Source organism: Drosophila kikkawai, chromosome 2L (assembly GCF_030179895.1).
Source record: "Drosophila kikkawai strain 14028-0561.14 chromosome 2L, DkikHiC1v2, whole genome shotgun sequence".
Classification (NCBI taxonomy): Eukaryota; Metazoa; Arthropoda; class Insecta; order Diptera; family Drosophilidae; genus Drosophila; species Drosophila kikkawai.
This window is the reverse complement of record NC_091728.1, coordinates 1,056,552-1,075,331: the sequence shown is the minus strand read 5'-3', so window position 1 is coordinate 1,075,331 and position 18,780 is coordinate 1,056,552. Positions and strand designations below refer to the sequence as shown.

Below are 18,780 nucleotides of genomic sequence, written 5' to 3'. Positions count from 1 at the left end.
CTGGTACCGCTCGTGGTTGCTGCTCGCTTCGCGTTCCACAGCCAACTGAAAGTGAGTAATGAAATTTCAAGCGCCTCGTCTCTCTCTCTCTGTGTATCTGAGAGATACAGATACAGGCGGCAGCGGCGGGGCAAGCAGGCAGGCAGAGATACCGAGCGAACCGCCGAGTGACGATGACGATGACGACGCCGAAGCGAAGAGTGAAGTGGATTCCGACCAGCTGATGTTTGTTGATGCCGGGAACCAGAGACCAGACCCAGAGAGAGAGAGAGAGAGAGACGGAGAGTCTTGAGGGGAACCGGAGGCCGGGATGTTGTTTATCTTTCGGTTGCCAGCGTCTGCCAGAGCGTCTATCTGCTGCCCTATCTCGAGGCTGGACTCGAACTCGTTCTCGCATTGGGATTCGGATTGGTACTGAAATAAGATATCGCCCGAGACCCAGAGACCGACGACTCTGCTGCTGCGGTCGACTTCCTTCGCTCGCCTCGGAATTATTCGAAACAAAAACTGATAAAGCACTGATAAGAGCGCAGCGCGGCGAGCGCAGAGTTAGATAACATCGCGAGCAGCGGCTGAAATAAACTCAAAGCCCAACAGAACCGAACTGAACTGAGCTGAGCTGAGCCAACTCAACCAGCAGCGAACGGATACACACACTACTCACTGCAGATACAGATACCAAGATACCCTCGGCCGAGGGTGTGTGTGCCGTGCTGTGCTGTGCTGGTGCTTGTGCTGTGCCTGTGTGTGCGCGAGGGAGATGCTTTTCAGCGATATCGCGTCTACGGCTAATGGAATTCTGATTATTGCTTAGTGATAAGCGTTTTGTGTTTAATTGTATCTCTGTATCTGTATCTGAGTGCACTGAGCGAAATGGGAGGTCGTGTGGTTACATTGTCGGGGAAATACAGAGAGTACTTGGTAATTTTTTGTAATTATTTGTTTGGAAATAATTAAGATAGTTTGTAGATCTAGTCAACTAAATATGGTTGGTATATAAAATTGTATCTGTATTTGTATATAATATAAATATAAATATTAAATATGTAAATAAATATTAAAACCAGTTGGGAATTATAGTGCCAATGTAAGTACAAATAGGAAAAGTATATCTAAAATGCCTTATGTCGCTTTGCCTAAATTAAAAGCTTAACTTTCTTCGCAGTGACATTCTCCTCTCCTCCTTGGGTTATCAGTCACCTGCTCCCATACCCATCGACATCCACATCCATCCATTTTCCATCTATCTCCATCTGCATCTGCGCGTCTCCATCATCTCCATTCTGCAGTTTTTGGCTCACGGGGGCTTTTGTTCCAGCTTTTTCTCAGTTTTTCCTTTCGCGACTTATCGGTAGCCGTAGATCTATTTTTATGTTGCTTCTGCTACTCTTTCTCCTTCTTCTTCTTCTTCTTCATCGTGTGGCCACTCCCCATCTCTCCGCCCCTTGTGATTGTTATCAGCGTTTGGTTTATTTCCATTTCCCTGGCAACTTTGCAGATGCAAAAAACGTTTTCTTCTTTTTCCCAGCGATAATAATCTACCAGAGGTTTCTCTTTCTCCTCCTCTCTCTCTCTCGCTATCAGTGTGTTTGTGCCATGGTGGAACCACATAAGGTTGTCTCTGTGGACTGTCGCTTGTATATGGAAAGGTTTATCATCCTGATGAGAGCTAAAGAGAGCACCTTGTGTCGTTGCATTATGCTCTGTGCTCTCTAACGCCTCTCTGATATCTGCTGCTGCTCTCTCTTCGTTTGAAGCCGCTATCAGCTGTTGTTGGCAGCATGTTGCGCATGCGTTGTGGTGGCCTAACCCACTCTATCCACCCTGGCAACACCACTCCTCCTCCTCCAGCTCATGTTGTGCCTGTGCGACGATTATCTCGTTTTGCCATTGTTGACTTTTAATTAGATTCATTAAACGTGCCGCTTGCCGCTGCCAACTCCCTTGCAGCAACCCCCTTTGCGATACCACACAGCTGGGACCATGGCACGACTCTTAGATACCCTGGCAAAAAATAACCATGAGATAGATAGTGTAGTTCAGGGACGCATAATTATCGACCTACGTGAGGCAAAACTAAGGGCATTTTTATCGCAAAATGCATATAATTTTAATCTGATGAATTAAACGGTTTCTTAATTTTTAAAATTGATTAAATAAAAATAACAAGGCTGCTTATCCTGGGAGCCCAAGAGTTTCTATGGTTCTTTAGCTTAGAAGCCCTTATTTTCAAGGGTATCGCCTCGTTCGTTCACTCCTAACTGGATTATTATCAAACTTTTAGCCTTTCTTGCCGCCTGCTCATGTGTTAGAATATATTTACCACAGTTTGTGGGTGTTTTTTCTGTTGTTTTTGTTTAATGTTTTTTCTTTTTTTTTCTGTTTTGCTGCTTATGCAGCGATAAACACTTCATGCGTGAATATCTGCAAAAGGTTTTTTGATAAATGCGCGCCCGCTGCGGTTGTTTCGCATTGTTGTTACTGCTGCTGCTGGTTGTCGGGGTGATGAACTGCCAACACCAGCCCTGTCTCTTTCCACCTTTCTCCATCTCTCTTGCTCCGACAGAGGCAATTGTTTAGCAATTATGTTGCTACAAGCCACCATGCCACGTGTGAGTGTATCTTTGTGTGTCACTGTTGTTACGTGCTCATTTATTGACATAAATATGAACAAATGCGACAGATCAACGTCTGCTGATTGCACTACATCGAAAAAGCGTTTTCAAGAAAATATGCTAAAAATACAAGGCAGCAAAAGCAACAGAAAACAACAACAATAGCGGCCGCAATGAGAGTGAAATATTACACCGAAAAAAAAAGATGAGAGCTTCTGAGCTTCGCCTGAACCAAGCGATAGAGTTCGAAGAGCGAGATAAATATAAAAAAATTACTGATATTAGATAAATCTTTATATAAAATAAGCAAAATCATAAGAAAAAATATAAAAATAAATAAGCAAATTAATAATTTATTTATTTATAATTACAATTCCTGATTGTTTTAATTTCAAGTTTTCCAATTGCTTTACCTTTTCAAGTGTCTTAAAGGCTGCAATTTCGAATGACGCGGCACTTGGAGCCACACACACACCGTCTCTCTCAATCTCTCAATCTCTCCCTCTATCCCCCCCACTCAAGCTGACCTCGATGCACCTCCCAACCCCCCCTGGGCACCCCACCAGCACCGCAGCAAGCGAAATAAAACTCCGCTGAGAGCGCGCAGATGCAAGCGAGTTGATAAGAGATCCTCACGCTGATAAAATGAAAAAGGCAAAGGCAGCAGCGAGTAAACTCACAGTTGTTGCTCGTTGTTATTGTTGTTGTTTCTCTTTTTTTTTTGGGTTATTTCTACTTATGCTATGGCTATCTCCCTCGGTCCCCCATTCGTTGCTTTTATTTCATTTCGTTCGCTTTTCGGTTAGATGCATCGTTAAGATTATATAGCACAGGCAGCATTTGTTGTTGTTGTTGTTGCGATTGTGGCAACAACAATGAAAAAAACATTTATCATGAAATAAATCTACTTAAGTTTTTTTTTGTCTCTTTCTCTGAAACTGCTTCTTCTTCCGTTGGAAACTCCTAAAAAAAAACACAAATTGTTGCTGTTGTAACTCGAAACTCGCACATTATTTTAAAGGGGAGAGACGGGATCGGTGTTATATAATCCATGGTTGCTCAACTCATTTCCACCAAAAAACAGAAAAAAAGAGACAAAAACTAAACGATAAAAACACTGAAATTGTTCAACCTTGAGACTGGAAGCTATCTCGCGTCTCTGCAGGTGCTGACAGCCTCACTTCCCTTTGCCTGCCTATCCCCTACCTCTTAGCTTCCTTTTTGCACTGAATTTTCACCACCACCCTCCAGTTTTAATTTGCTTTTGGAGCCAGAGCCTGCCTGCCTGCCTGCATATTTATGAAGTCTGCCAGATAAGCAATGACTTCATTGTAGCGAAATTAAATCAATTAACATAAGCCAAGGTGCGAGCTTTGCTTCCCTTTTGCTCGGTTTTATCTCTGTTTGCCACCTTGTCCCGGCTCCCCAATTAAATCCCTCCTGCCCGACGCCACTGCTGCGCTAATCTAGCAATCAATCAAAGTGATTTAAATTTCATGCCGCGTATCTGCGCGCCACCACCAGAAATTATGGCATAGCTCCCAGCAAACACAAAATACAACGTTATGTACATACACTTGTGTAAAATCACGATTAAGAACTCAACTCAGCCGAAAAGCCAGACTGAAATTTTGAGTTATTATCGTTGGAAAACAGAACGAGGAGAGCGGGCACAGGAGACAGGAAAAGCGAGGAGGGGGGAGTGGGATCAAAACCACAAATGTGAGATATGTCAGAAAAGATACGAAACTAATGGAAACCTATAGCTGGGGTCGAGAGTTTGGATAAAAAAATCATTTTTGAGTTTAAGGGATTAGTAAGAGAAGTCAGAGGTACATCTACAAAAACCTTTAAAATTGTAAATATAAATTTTAAATATTAAAAATTCTGAAAAAATAATATAAAATTAGTTAATTATAAACCATTTAACCATTTTAGTAAATCTCTTCATACTTTCCCCCACTCATATGCACATCTTCCTATTTTAACTCCCAAATCCCTGATTCTACCTGGCTTCCCGTGACTCATATTATCCGCCAATGATCATCTATCGCTTTATGACCTTACGAGCTCCTTGATTTTCTAGCGCCAGATCTTGAATCTACAGACAGTATTATATGATGACCGTGAGTAATCCAAAACCGCAGTTTGGACTCGTTTTATTGACCTCCTTTTCGGTGGGTTACCTACCAAGTCCCAGTCCCAGTCCCAGTCCCAGTCCCAGTTTCAGTTTCAGTCCGAGTTCGACTTGGAGTTCGCTAAGTGGTCATAAAATATGCTTAATGCATCAGGAAGCCGCCGCTATATGCGGGTGCCACCACCGCTTGCAACCCCTTTTCAGCACGGCTTCCCCTGGGCTCCCTCCCCCTCCTCTGTTGTCGTAAAATCCTTATCTGGGACTCGGCTCCTCAGTCAGTCAGTCATCCCGGTTGGTAAGTGCGAGATTAAAATATTGGATAAAACCGGCGGCAGCACAAAAATGCAGCACGGCCAGGGCGATAACGAAAAAGTGGAAATGGAAATGGTAACGAAACGTTCCTTGTCGCCGTCGTCGTTGCTCTTTCAAAAATACTATATATATATACGATATATATATATATATATATTTCCACGTTATCGACATTCGGCCTGTTTCTGTTTTGAATACCGACCCTGGTTCCTTCTTGGTTCGCTCGGTTTCTCTCTGGGTAAGTGAGTGATAAACACGAGTTATCGCATCAATTAGTTCGGCGTCAAGTTGACGTCGTTAAAGGCAGCCAACAAAACAAAGCCCGGGTCTCGGGGCTCGACTCATTTTCGATTCCTCCGACTCCTGAGAGGCGAAAGTCAAGCCGGAATGCCATAAAACCCAAGTCGCCGGCCAACAACTCGCGGCCGCTGCCGCCGCCTCACAGATTACTTGGCCAATTGTGTTGCCAAACAATGGCTAGAACAGGCAAAAGGGAATTGCAAGAAAATAGCCAAGGCAATTGGGTATGGCTTGGAAAATACGTAAATTTGGGAATATTTTTGTTTAATAGAATCTAGATAATAAATAAATATTTTATAAATATAATCATATCTATTAAATAATTTATGGTTAAATTAAAGTGTGTAGATCTTAACAAATTGTATATAAAATAAGGAGTAACTCAAGGGTTATTTAAGTGGACAAATTTTTAATTTCCAAATAATTTTTTTAAAATTTCCTTTAAATCTTCTAAGCCTAGCTCCTTCCAAAACAGCTAACTAACCAAACTGCCAGCACTGTTGGCTAAAAGCCGCCACTCGATATATATTTCAAGACGCGGGCGCGAGGCAACGTTGACAAAAGTGTCAATGATCCTATAACCGATATTGAGACAGCACCGTCTCTTTCTCTCTGACTACCTTTCTTTCTCTCTCTGCTGTTACCTCTAGCACCTTTTCCTCCTTTCTCCTGTCTCCTTGGCCTGTCGCCATACGCAAATTGAGCCCGAAAGTGGCTTGTAAAACATTAAACGTTTGCAGGTCCAGTCGCCAGTCGCCAGTCATCAAATGAGCAAATGACGAGGCGATGGCGATGTCAATGTAGGAGGGCCGCCCCGTGGAATGTCATGCCTTCAGGTAGAGAGCAGGGACGAGATGCAGATACAGCACACATGCCAAGCTAATTGCTCTGCCGAGAGTCCGTCTGCTTCGGTCTATGATGAGAGGCTGCGCCTGCCACTTTTTTTTTTTTGGGTGCCTGCGCCCCTGTCAACGGTGCTTCAGGAGGAGGAGATCTCGAGTGGATAACGGGGAACAGGGACAACGGAGACGGAGACGATGACGACGACGTCGCTGTTATCGCAGCCGGAAGTGCCATCATAAAAGGAAGGTGCAATAAAAATATTTTACACGCTCGCCGTCTCACTCTGCCTCGCTTACCACAAGGGGAATATGGAAAATGGGTTTGGTAAGGGAAATATGGGAATATATACCTCTTTTGGGCGCCGCTGCTTGATCAGCTCAATTGGCAAGGAAGTGGAATCTAAGGAAGGGCAGGCAGACTGTGACGAATTAGGTAATACCCTTGGGTAATATCCTTAGATTTGAATAAGGGAAACGGACCCTAAAGTGAGGGTATATTATACATTAAATTGGGTTTAAAAACAACAATATTTCTATTATTATATTATAACTAATTAACTGAAGGCATTTTAATTTCGAAAATATACTTTTCAATGACAGTTTTCAATACCTTTAAGCTCCTCAAGGTAAACTTTAAAATTTAAATTAATTTAATAACCCAAAATATATATAAACTCCACAATTTCTTCCTCTAGTTCAAATACCCTTCTCCCCAGGTTCAGTTTACCCCACCGTTTCGCTGTCTCAATCGGAGGCCAGGCCACCCTCCTCCCTTTCTTGAGCTGATTCACTACCGATTCCGACTCCTCCCCGAGACACACACACACACACATGGGCTGCTGATGCTGTGAGATGTGAGATGACGGCGAAGGCCTCATCGGAAACGTGGCTCTGTGTATGGTGTCCTTATCAGACTTGGCATTCCTCTCCTGCCAGCTCTTTTTGCAGTTCTCGAGAGCTGCCATTGTTGGTAGCTTCTGCTCCTGCCCCCCTGTTCCTGCCACAGCTACAGCTTCTCTTCCTGTTCCTGTCTTCCATTCAGGGTCCTGTGAGTAAAGCAAGACTGACTCATGCCCAAAAAAAAAGTGTTTCTGGGGTCGCACCATAAAAATCATAACCATTTATGTGCTGTCTTGCGCCTCCTCACATGATGAGTAAAGTGAGCTGTGGCCCCTGAAGGTTCCTACTGGACAGGACTCATCATCATCATCATCATCGTCGTCATCATCATCATTCCTTCTGCCATGCCCTAAAGTTCAGTGAGAGATTCCCATCAGCGAAAGTTTTGTGTGGTCAACGAATAAAAAAGCATTTGTCCTGCTTGGTAAATGTCCAAAGGGGGGAGAGTTCAAGGTTCAACTTTCAAGGATAATAACAATTTTCGTAAATTACAAATTACTTTCAGGGGGAGCTGCTAGTTGTGTTTCGTTTTTGTTTATTTATTTTCTCGAAAAGAGGGGTGAAGATAGTAATAATAAATGTTTAGGGGTTAATTATAGTAAAGAATAATTATAAGGGATTTATATAAACGAATTTAAGTTGTTTAAATCTTTATTTTGTAGGTTTAATTTTTGAGAAATTTGATTCTAATATTTTGTAATTAAAAAAAACATTTTTAAAAACATATAAATTAGGTTTAAGGTTTGTTTTTCTGCTTTTGTGATTCTTTAAAAATAGCATTAAGTCCCTAATTCCTCTTTTTTAATCTTTAAAAATTCTTAAATAATTTCTTAAGAATTTCAAAAAGTTTCATTGGCTTCCCTATATAATTACCCTTGACTGTACATAATTCGTGTTCATTAAAGCAAAAACTCGGACACGACGCACACACATAAATCGCTTATCCTTTATCCTGTTGCTCGTTTTGGCTGTGTGACTGGGCCAGGACGATAAATTCCCATGGCCAGCGACTGCAGCCGGCCAAATGACAAACTGCAAGGAGGAGGCAGGCAGGACCAAAACAACAACAATAACAAAAACAAAAACAAAGCAAAAAGGCACGCAGGACAACGCAGCAGCAGCTGATAAGGAAAGTTGTGGGTGGAGCCAGAGCCAGTTTGTCTCAGTGTAGCGAGAGCGAGAGCCATTAAATTGACAAAATACCAACACACAAGCGGGGAGGGTGCAGGAGCTGGCCACAAAAAGGACATTCCTCAGAAAGCCAAGCGAAAGAGAACGAGAGATAGGAGGCAGCGCCATGCGCCATATTTTATATTTTACATTCTTATCGCAAAACTCTCACTCAGCCATTCCCGTTCAGAGAAACAGAGAAAGCGAGAGACAGATAGAGAGAGAAAGGGAGACAGAGACAGAGAGCAGTAGTAGCTGGAGAACTGATAACACCCGGCGCTAATGGGACCAAACAATGCCAAATGGAGCAGCGCAGCACAACAGAACCGAGCTGCACAGCAAGGACACCCATCCATACCCTCCACACCCCACACCGACACCCACACACAACAAGGACACACAACAAACTGGGAGGCCCACCCAAAAACTGGGCTGGGCCCAAGTCTTATCTATGGCCATCAATCAGGCGAGCAGCGAGCGGCGATAAGCAAAAAGATTTTAAATGGAGTGCACACAGCCCGAGCACAGGAGGCAAGGGGCAAGGAGGCAGTACACTGAGCATAACAAGGAGTTGCTAGCAGGGTAGAGTATGAAAAAAATCTGTTTAGTTTAAAGTTATGGTTGGATTATTATGGTTAAGGAAAGATATAGTCCATAGAAGGCGCTTGGGTTGCAAAAGATTGCCTACTTTTTGGGGCTACCAAAGGGTAGAAAAGGTGATAGTAACTAAAATCTTGTTTGTGATTATAAGCCTTGTTAGAACGGTTTAAAATTTATTTTTAGATAAATTATAAATTGGTAATTTATATTAACTTTTAATCTTTAAAACAACTAAATCGTTTTGATAACTATTTAACCATTACAAGGGGACATTATTCTCCAACGTTCTACTTTATGTTAGTCTCATAATATTTATTAACCAATTTTTACATAAATGTAACTAAATTTTTATCAACTTTAATACAACTTAAAAACATTTTTAAAAGTTCTTAAATTGTAAAAAATAAATTAGAAACAAAAAAATAAATATTTCCAAGCTACCCTCTAAATTCCCCTAAATCCCAACTCAATTTTAAATCGAAAATTCTAGTTTTTACCTTCAAAAAATACCCATACTTTTCCCTCAGTGCGTTATCAGTGGCAGAAAGCCTGCCCTACCCTTCTCCCCTTCTTCCTGGCGACGTCAGGAGCGCATCTCTGGGCGGGAATTGGGTGTAGCAGGGGCTTTGTCCTACGACTGCTGGCAGAGATAAGCGGAGCGAAGCTCAAACTGAATGCGACGTGGGACCAAAACGGGAGAGGGAGGGATAGTTCCTGGCCAGGTGAAGTCACCTCCACCTGCCTGCTACTGCTACTCCTCATCCTTCACCTGCGATTCAGTGAATTCCATTTTCTGCGCTCGCGGGCCCACGAATATTTTCACTTGCCGGTTTGGTGGCGTTGTCGTTGTGTCGTTATCAGTTTGCCCAGCGCTTCTGCTCCTGTAGGGTGGGTGTGGGTGTTTTTTTGGGATGGAAGGACGGACACGCGACAGGACACTGGAGGCAGTGTTGCTTATCGCACACATACAGGAACAAGTGGGGCGGCGCAGGATTGGTGTTAACCATTCGCCGAGAGCATCGGAGCAGCAGCATAAAGTCATCGATGCTGCAGGGACAGAAACAATGACAACCAGTTGACAATCCTTTGGCTGCCGGCCCCCTCATCTCTGCCCCTTTTGTAATCAAGGATTTCCATGTCTCCCCCCTCCCACCCCTGCCTGCTTTCAGTGTTGAAAAATGCGCAATTTTCGCATTGAAATTGAGAAATGGAAATTGTTGAAATGAAATGATTCGCTTTGGCATTGAGCGAGTGACGGTGACGCCTCTTTTATGCGTTTCTGCAATTGATTTTTCAGCCACGCCCACACTATCATCAGTACCCATTCAGAGGCCATGCCTCCCTCTTATATCCGCCCCTCTCAGTGTGCTGTGTAACGCCTTTACTTAATTAACTGAAGTGAAAATGGCGCCGCCTGCATGGAACCCGATAAACAAACACATTTTTCGGCCTCGACCAAGGGGAATAGGTAGAGGCACAGTAGGGGGAGGTACTTCCCCAAGCTTATCGCTGTGTTTTGGAATGTGCCAAGAGCCAAGCGAGGCCCAGGCCCTAAAGATAAGGCAGCAGGAACAGGGAACAGGAGCCGGAGCCAGGAACTACTACAAGCTCCGAGCCACCTCCAAGCTCTATTTTCGGGGGAAGTCCTGTTCATTGCGTGCACACACAGAAACACACAACTCAGCTAAGTGGAAGGGGGGAGATGGAAAGCCCGGCAGGTGGGTTAAACCCAAACAACTGAGGCAAAAGCCCTTGTTATCTAAGAGGGGATAAGGGTGAGGTGGCTACCTCTAGAGTTTCTATTTTTAGTGGATTTCCATTAATAACCTTTTCTCACACCTCTTAACCCATTGAAGGGGTAGGAAAATACATGAAACCTAATGGTGTAAAGTGAAAATAAAATTTATATGCCTTTTTTTAGGCCAAAAACTAAGTTTTTCTAATTAATTGAATTTAAAAAATACAACTTTAATAATCAGAAAACATTATTTTGCCCAAAATAACCACTTAACCATTAAATTTTCTAAGAAAATATTAAAAAAAAAAATCATTTCCTAATTTTAAAAATCGTCTTGTTAAGAAATTATAGTTCTTAAATTTTTTACTACCAAAGCTTTAGAAAAACTATAAAATTGATAGATATTTATAGGAGTTGAATAAAAAACAAACCCGTAAAAGCAATATACTCTTAAAAAAAATTAGAAATAATTTAATCTAAGGCTAACTATTTTACTTAACCAGCTTTTAAAAACAAGTCAAAAAACAATCATGTTAAAATATCTAAATTTCCAAGTTGGACAACAAAAGACCAAACAAAGCTAAACATTTGCAGCATTCTTTTCGTCCTTTTTCTCTCTCCGCACACACTCATACAAACACACACTCTAGCACCGCTCGCGTCGCGAAGTGCGTTTGTGTGTGTTGAATGGTGTGTGGAATAACAGGAGCCCAGGATCCAGCAGATACATTTGTATCTTGCAGATGTGTGCGCACTTTTCGACGCCACCTCCGCTCGCTTGTTGCTCTCTGGCCTGGCGCCTTCTACTTGTGTTTTTGGCCAAAATGTTTGGGAAACACTTGGCTCTGACCCAGATTACGCATTCGCAATGGGGGAGGGTGGCAGCTGCTGCTGAGGTGAGGCAGCGGCACAACACGTGTGCTGTGAGATACAAGCTTCGCCGCCGCCTTTCTGTCGCGATATGAGCTCTGCATACCTCTGACTCTGGTTTCAGGCAGGAGAGCGAGGGAGATGGGGAGTTCTTTAATGCTTTGATAACGATAGTAACGCACGTGCAACTCTAGCGAATTCACAGCTGTGCTGAGCTTATCTCAAACCCCTGGAGAAAGAGAGAACGAGAGAGAGAGATAGACTTTATCGCCAGCTGCAGCTACAGCGGAATATCAGCAGAACAAGCTGCGAGCCAAGAGAAGCTGCAGGTGAATGGGATAACTATTAGATAGACAAGCGAGTGGGCAACACATCGATTTGGCCACACAGAGAGAAAAAGTATGGTATTGAAAAATACAACAGGGAAGAAGCTTCCCATCTTGTTTTTCTTCAATTCCCTTTCTTCACAATGAAATTTTGGTCACTTGCAAAGGACGGGGCTAATGATGATTGCCTCTGATTGATAACATACCTATTGCAATTCGTATTCTGCTGCCCATTACCCCTCATTTTCGTTTATATACATATAGTTCAGATATATATCTTCTCGTTAATTTTTGTTCGTCTCTACAAAAATTGTGGTTTATTTTTGGGGGGGCAAGATGCCAAAATGCTGATAGCTCTGATGGATTCTTTGATGATAAGTCTGCTGACAGGCGGCAGGCCAAGTCCACAGAAACATTTATTAATGGCTGAATAATTCATCAATTCCTCAATTGATTCGAGAAAGCTGAGCGTAACATACTAAATGGTGCAAATAATAAGTAGAGTGGGGTAAATAAAGAGATAAATAAATATTTCCTACAGTTTCTTGGTATTTGTAATTGATTATTAATAACCCAAGTCTAAGTCTAAGTAAGCTATTCCCTTTATCAGATCACTAAGATCGTTAGTTCCATTTCAAGACCCACTATGATCCATCCAACTATCGTTAGTGGCGCTATAAAGCTCCATGGTCTCTCCAACTTAATATGAAGATATCGAAAGAAAATCCGAAATGCAGAGCTTTACGACTCTCGGCCATAACTTATGCACATATTTGTGACTTAGTTTCGAGCCCCTCCCATATAATTCGATTTGGGGTGTTGGATTACGCTTTCGGCTGGGATCGGAGCATCGAGTATCGAGTATCGCTTAATATTGATGAGGCTGCTGGGGAGGGGATGGGAGGTGGAGATGCCAATGGTAATGGGAATCGAGTTGGCGCCCCATGACTAAATAACTAAATGTGCCATGCGAGCAAACAGAGTCATAAACTTCTGCTTTATGACCAAGGCACACACACACTCTGGCAGAAGCCCACACCTACCCATACCTCTGCAAAAGGTGTATCAGACACAGTGGTGGGCAAAAATATATGTCAATAAATTGAAATTAATAAGAGTTAAATTAAATTAATTGAAAATAATCGAGATTTAAATTATTTATCAATCATTAAAATACAATTTATCGAAATTATCGATATATGAAAAAGCATTACCCTATCGAACTATAACAAATCCATTTTTATAATAAAACTAATCTCAGAAAAAATGAAATATGGCATAAAAATTGATACTATCGATACCTAAATCGACATTTATCAACATTTTTGTTTAAAATAATGAAGACTGGAGATGCAGAAACATTAAAGTATCAAATTTATAGATATTTTGATGTATTTTTTAAGAAATACAAATAAATATCTATATTTTCTCATTATTAATTTTATTTATTTTAAATTATTTCAAATTATAGATCCCAATTTTCCCCACCTTTGTTGCATTTGTATTGGAATAGTGCTGCATATATATCGTTTGTCTATCGGGGCTAGCAACGCGCTTTGGGTAATATATCGACTATCGTTGGGTTAGGATCTCCACTGCTCCTGCTACTGCCTCCTCCCCCCGCTCCCAGCCCCTCATCATTTTCCCAGGAAAGCAGCCGAAACGAGTTATCGCTTAGTTGGCATCTCTCCCTGCTCTCCCGCCTCTTTTGTTTTCCTACCAGCAGGATATTTGCCAATAAAAGCAAAAACGAAAACTTTTTATAGACACGCACACACACACACACACACCGCACACACAGACACACCATTTGGGGCAGAGCTTATCAATCAATCTTAATTAATCACAAGCAAAGATCGCATAAAACCGAAAAGGGAACGGGCATGAGGGGCATGCCACACAGGTGCCCCAAACTGAATCGAAAAAAAAGGAGGGGGAAAAACGCTCGTCATCGTCGGCATAAAGCAAATCGATGAGCAAACAAAATCCTCATCGGCCTCGCAGTTTTAGTTTCAGTTAAAGTTTAAGATACAGATTGGTTTGGCTTACAACTAGAGTTCCAGATACAACCAGAAATCGTATTGGGAATCGCAGAGAAAGATGTGGAAAAGGAAAGGAATTGGAAATAGGATTTAGTGATTATTAAATGTATATAATATTTATATAAATAATTTCTTGAACTTCAATATACATAGGAGATATTGGATCTAGAAGATATTGGATACGTATGGTGAGGTTCATAATTTTTATTAAAAGAATGATACAACACAGATATAAAGAAATTATATATTGTAAAAATCCAAATTTCAACTGCTTTTTATGTTCATTCACGCCTTTTCAATGCCCATTTCTCACAGTGCCCCTTATCGCGTTATTTTCGAGTGAAACAAAAGGCAAAACCAGCGAAACAACGACCAACGGAGCCAAGGTATGCCAGTTGGGTATCTTTTCCCCCTTGGCCCTTCCACACACACCGACTGATGACTGTTTGTGCCTCCACTTTCTGCCACACCTGCCGCCCCAGTTTTCCCTGGGCGAGCCAAAAAGCGAATGGACTTTTATCAACCGCCGCCGTCGTCGTCGTCGTCGCCGTCGCTGCGATAATGAAGACGCCATCGTTTTGGGTTTTGGTTTTTGGAGCAGGATTCCTCAAACAAAAGCCGCCTTGAAGCGCCACTCGAGCGCCACTTAGATGAGATGTCTTGATGTCTTGGCGGGGTTACCTTATCGCGAACCACAGCCACAGAAAAAAAATGAGGGAAATTTTCATTAAAATGATTTATGGAAATGCAAAGCGCGCTGCGTTCGATTCGGACTCGATTGGACTCGATTTTATATGGAGGTTAAGTCCATCTGGTGGGCAGGTGACAAATGGTGGCATTTAGAGGGTTGGCTTGGCCCCAGCTTTTGCTCATAATTAATTACAATTTAGTTTATTAGCCGCCACGAGCAGAGCCCGTTGCGTGGGGTACCTAACTCTGATGTATCGACTCTGATAAAATTGACAAATTTTGCTTTTAAAGCCTCCAACTAATGAGATTACATAGGGAAATCTAGAGAGAGGGTGAAGCCCCACAAAATGCCAACTCAGCTATGACAACAAATCAAAAATATCCCCAGCCACAAGCCAAAGTATCTCCAGGACGAAAGAGGCTCTGGCTGATTCAGCAGAGATTCGAGATGTCTGCCCGAAAATATTAAAACATAATAATTCAGCTTATCGCAGCTGGAAAATCACATTTAAAAGCGCGCAAAACTTGCTCATAAACAAAAGGGAAAAGCTGGAGAGGCACAGAGGAGGACGAATAAAAGGGAAAATAATGAGACAGGATATAGGAGGAGGAGGAGGAGTAGAAGGAGCAGGCTAAAATGATAACAAGGCAGTCAAGTGAAAGTAGATATAACAAAAATACAAGGCGTAACAGACAATTTCAGAGAGAAATGTATAGAAAACAACTTATTGAAATAAGCTTAAAAAGACATTCAAGGAAGTATGTATAATATTATTATAAAAGCCAGATTATACTTTATAAACCCTTTCTAAGGGTCTAAAATTTTAAATAATATATAAGGACTATTTAAATTAATAAAAATTATAATAAAATAATAAAACACTTAACTAGGTTTTTTGTGCCCTTTACTTAAAAGCTAAAAAAAATTATAATAATAAAAAAATTACATTTTCTAAATTTTAAATTCTTCGATTTCGCTTTCTTTAATTTAAAAATCATCCTTCCACATATCTCCCCCACGATTGTATCTATGTATATCTATCTCTTTCGTTGCCGATGTATCTGTATCTGTGTATCTCTCTGGGCATCTTCTCTCACCTTTTTTGGCCTCCTTGTTTGTGTTTTTGTTGAGATTCGCGACCGGCATTGAACAGGCGCCCAGAAAGAGTCCCACAGAAAAAAGAGAGAAGCCCCGAAAACAGAGAGAGAACACACAGCCCGCAGACACAACGGAGGAATTCCGAAAAAAAATACAAAACAAAACAAAGAAAAAAAGTGGCGAAGAAAAGGAGCAGGGAGTAAAGGAACTGAAGAGGGGAGGGTGAGTCAGGCACGCAAATAAAAACCGCCTCGAAAGATAAACAACAACACAAACAGAGAAGTAGAAAAGCCGGCAGAAGAGAGCGCCACACCGATAAGGGAGAGCGAGGAATAGGAAGAGTGTGTGTGCGCTGGACAGAGAGAGCAACAGCAGCAGGTGAAGGCAATTGGAAAAGTATTAACAACAAGCAAATAAACAAATGGCAACAACTCCTGGCAAACACACACACAGAAGCAGATAATACACCAAATGTGCCGTTTTTCAACTGGAAAAATAAAAACAAAACAGAAAGAAACCCAATAAAGGTGTTTAAATAGGAAAGAAAGAGAGAGGGAAACGGAGAGTGGGTTTAATGGAGAGAGGGGAAGGTGGAGACCTGGCGTATTAGGGAGTTGGAGACTTCCTTAACTCCCCCTTACTTATGCTGCGTGCTCAACTCTTTTGTTTTTATTTTTGGCCTTAAAGCCAACGAGAGATAAGAGCATTTTTAGTCCACGTCCAGCTGATAAATCATTAAGGATACGAGGTTACCAAGGATACCAAGGATGTTGCCTTTGGATTCCGCCAACTAAGCAACATTATTTAAGCCCGTTCTTAGTCCTAGAGTCTCATAGTATATATATCCCTTTCAAACATTGATTCATGACTCGAGAAATTCAGTTAAATATAGTGAATATTTCTCTAAAACGCCATCGCACAGATAGAGGAGCAACTGCAGCAGCAACTGGCTTTTTGCAAAAAGCCAACAAAATTTTATGAAACGTAAAACGGGCGATAAGAACGCCGAGTCAGGAGTGCACTGAGCGAAAATTTAATTGGGATTTTATAATAATATTAATATAATTATTTAGAGATTTGTAATATATCGATAGGTGTATTAATATTTTAATGGAATACTTTGGATAAGTATTATCGAATACATTTTTCAAAATTGATTTTCTATTTTCAAAACCATTTAAACCTATTAAATCATTAACTTATTTCCCATCTTATAGTAAACCCTATTCTGTTGTTAACTTTTAATTACTGCCCATTTCTTTCTCCTTACTTTAAACATGCAAAAATCACCTTTTAAGTGATCTGAGATTAGCACCTTGCCTTTTCCCGCCGTGTATCCATTGCATCCTTCTGAACACACACACACACACACACACACACACACACACACACACACACACACACACACACACACACAACAAGGAGGCAGAGACTCTGCACTCTGCAGGATGCAAGGCAGCCAAGAGTCGGAGTCAGCTATTATGCATTGTCATTACGAGTTGATTACGAAGTTTTAGGACGAGGATGCATGCTGAAGGAGCAGCAGGGAATACTTGTTGTTGCCGGCAGCAGGCAGCAGGCAAAAATGATACATTTTAATGCGAATCTTGATAGTGCCACAGAGATTGCTCTCTTGGAGTATAAAAAGGGGGCGGAGGAAACAAAACTTGCTGAGGAGGACGAAGATGCACATGCACACTGAGCGGGCCAAGATAAGAAACGTTCGCCCTTATCCCGCCGTTACTCCCCTCCACCCCCCTCCTGCTTATTCGTGTGACAGCTGAAGAAGTTGTAAGCAAACCGGGGGAGGAAACTGCGAGGGAAGGCAGCCAGGAAATGTCTGCAATCACTTGAATATTGCATTAACAGGCACGTAAGGCACTCTCGCACGAGATACAGACATGATTCGCGCTATAAAGACGTCGAAAAGTTTTTAGTGCGCGCCGCCCCCACCCGAAAAGTTGCCAAAACGCTGCGTATACGTAATGTGAAAATTGCTCATACGCCACGCGCCTCTATCTGGTGCGTGTGTGTGCAACGTGATTTCCTGCAGGAAAAGGGCTGGAAAGTAGGATGCAAAATGCTTGCAACTAACTGATAATAATTCCCACGACACGAGGGTGAAGAAGCTGCTGCACAGCCTGGCGATAGGGATTAAATTTTAGATAATTTCAAATACTGTATAAACATTTTCCTGGCTTTTGCTTATATACAATTTAAACAGCTAATGTTTTGGTTTAGTTTATGTTAAAGTCAATCCTATAATTAATCTGTTTATTTATAACCAAAGCATTTTTAGCTCATTTGTTGTTACTTTTTGAAAATAAGCCGGTTTATTTGTATTTTTCAATGAGCTAGAGTCACATATTAAATATTTTTAAAATAAAAATAAATAAATTGAAGAACTAAATGTATTTTTTTTATATTAAAATTCTTTTTTTCAAGCTTACCCAAGAAAGATAATGTGTTTAAAATATGTATTCACTCACCTGGAAAGAAAAAATAAATTTAGAATTATTATTTAAGCTTTTTAGAAAATATAAAATGAGAAGAACTTAAAAATTCTATTTAGTTATGTTTGTAAACGAAAAATTACCCAAAAAGATATAAATAAAATTCAGCTTATTACATTTACAACATTAGCTCATTAAAATCACATACTATCTATCGTGATTTGCTCTACTTTATTTTATAAAAACTCAAAACCTAATCGCCAGATGAGATTTCGAGATTTGTGCAATGGGATAACAAGCTCAGGCATTTCACGTTGTACAAAGTAGAGTTTTTTTTTTTTTTTGTGGCAATCACTAAATGAGATCTTCAGCTACATACGTAGCTCGTTACGTGGGTCCAGCTAATTACACTGGACTAGAAAAGCACACACACAGTATATACATTTATACATAGGTATTTAGTATGTGGGATCAAACTACACCCAAAACTTTGCCCAAAAAATAATAGAGGCAAGGTAATTACTCGATGATATCGGCTTACATTTTATTTAAATTCAATTTACATCAAGCGAAAAAAACAATAACGAACATTTGTTGATCAAATTGCAATTTAGAAATGAAAATTCATAATTCCGGGGGCCCCACAATTAAGGCCCAGTGATGTGTAAACTGAAAAACTTTGATAA

General features: G+C 41.1%; 1 protein-coding gene across 5 annotated transcripts in view; it reads right to left on the bottom strand.

Moving 5' to 3' along the window:
* The window catches only part of ush (Zinc finger protein ush), an 84,685-nt gene that overhangs the window by 20,446 nt on the left and 45,459 nt on the right, over nucleotides 1-18,780 (bottom strand). The window lies entirely within an intron of this gene.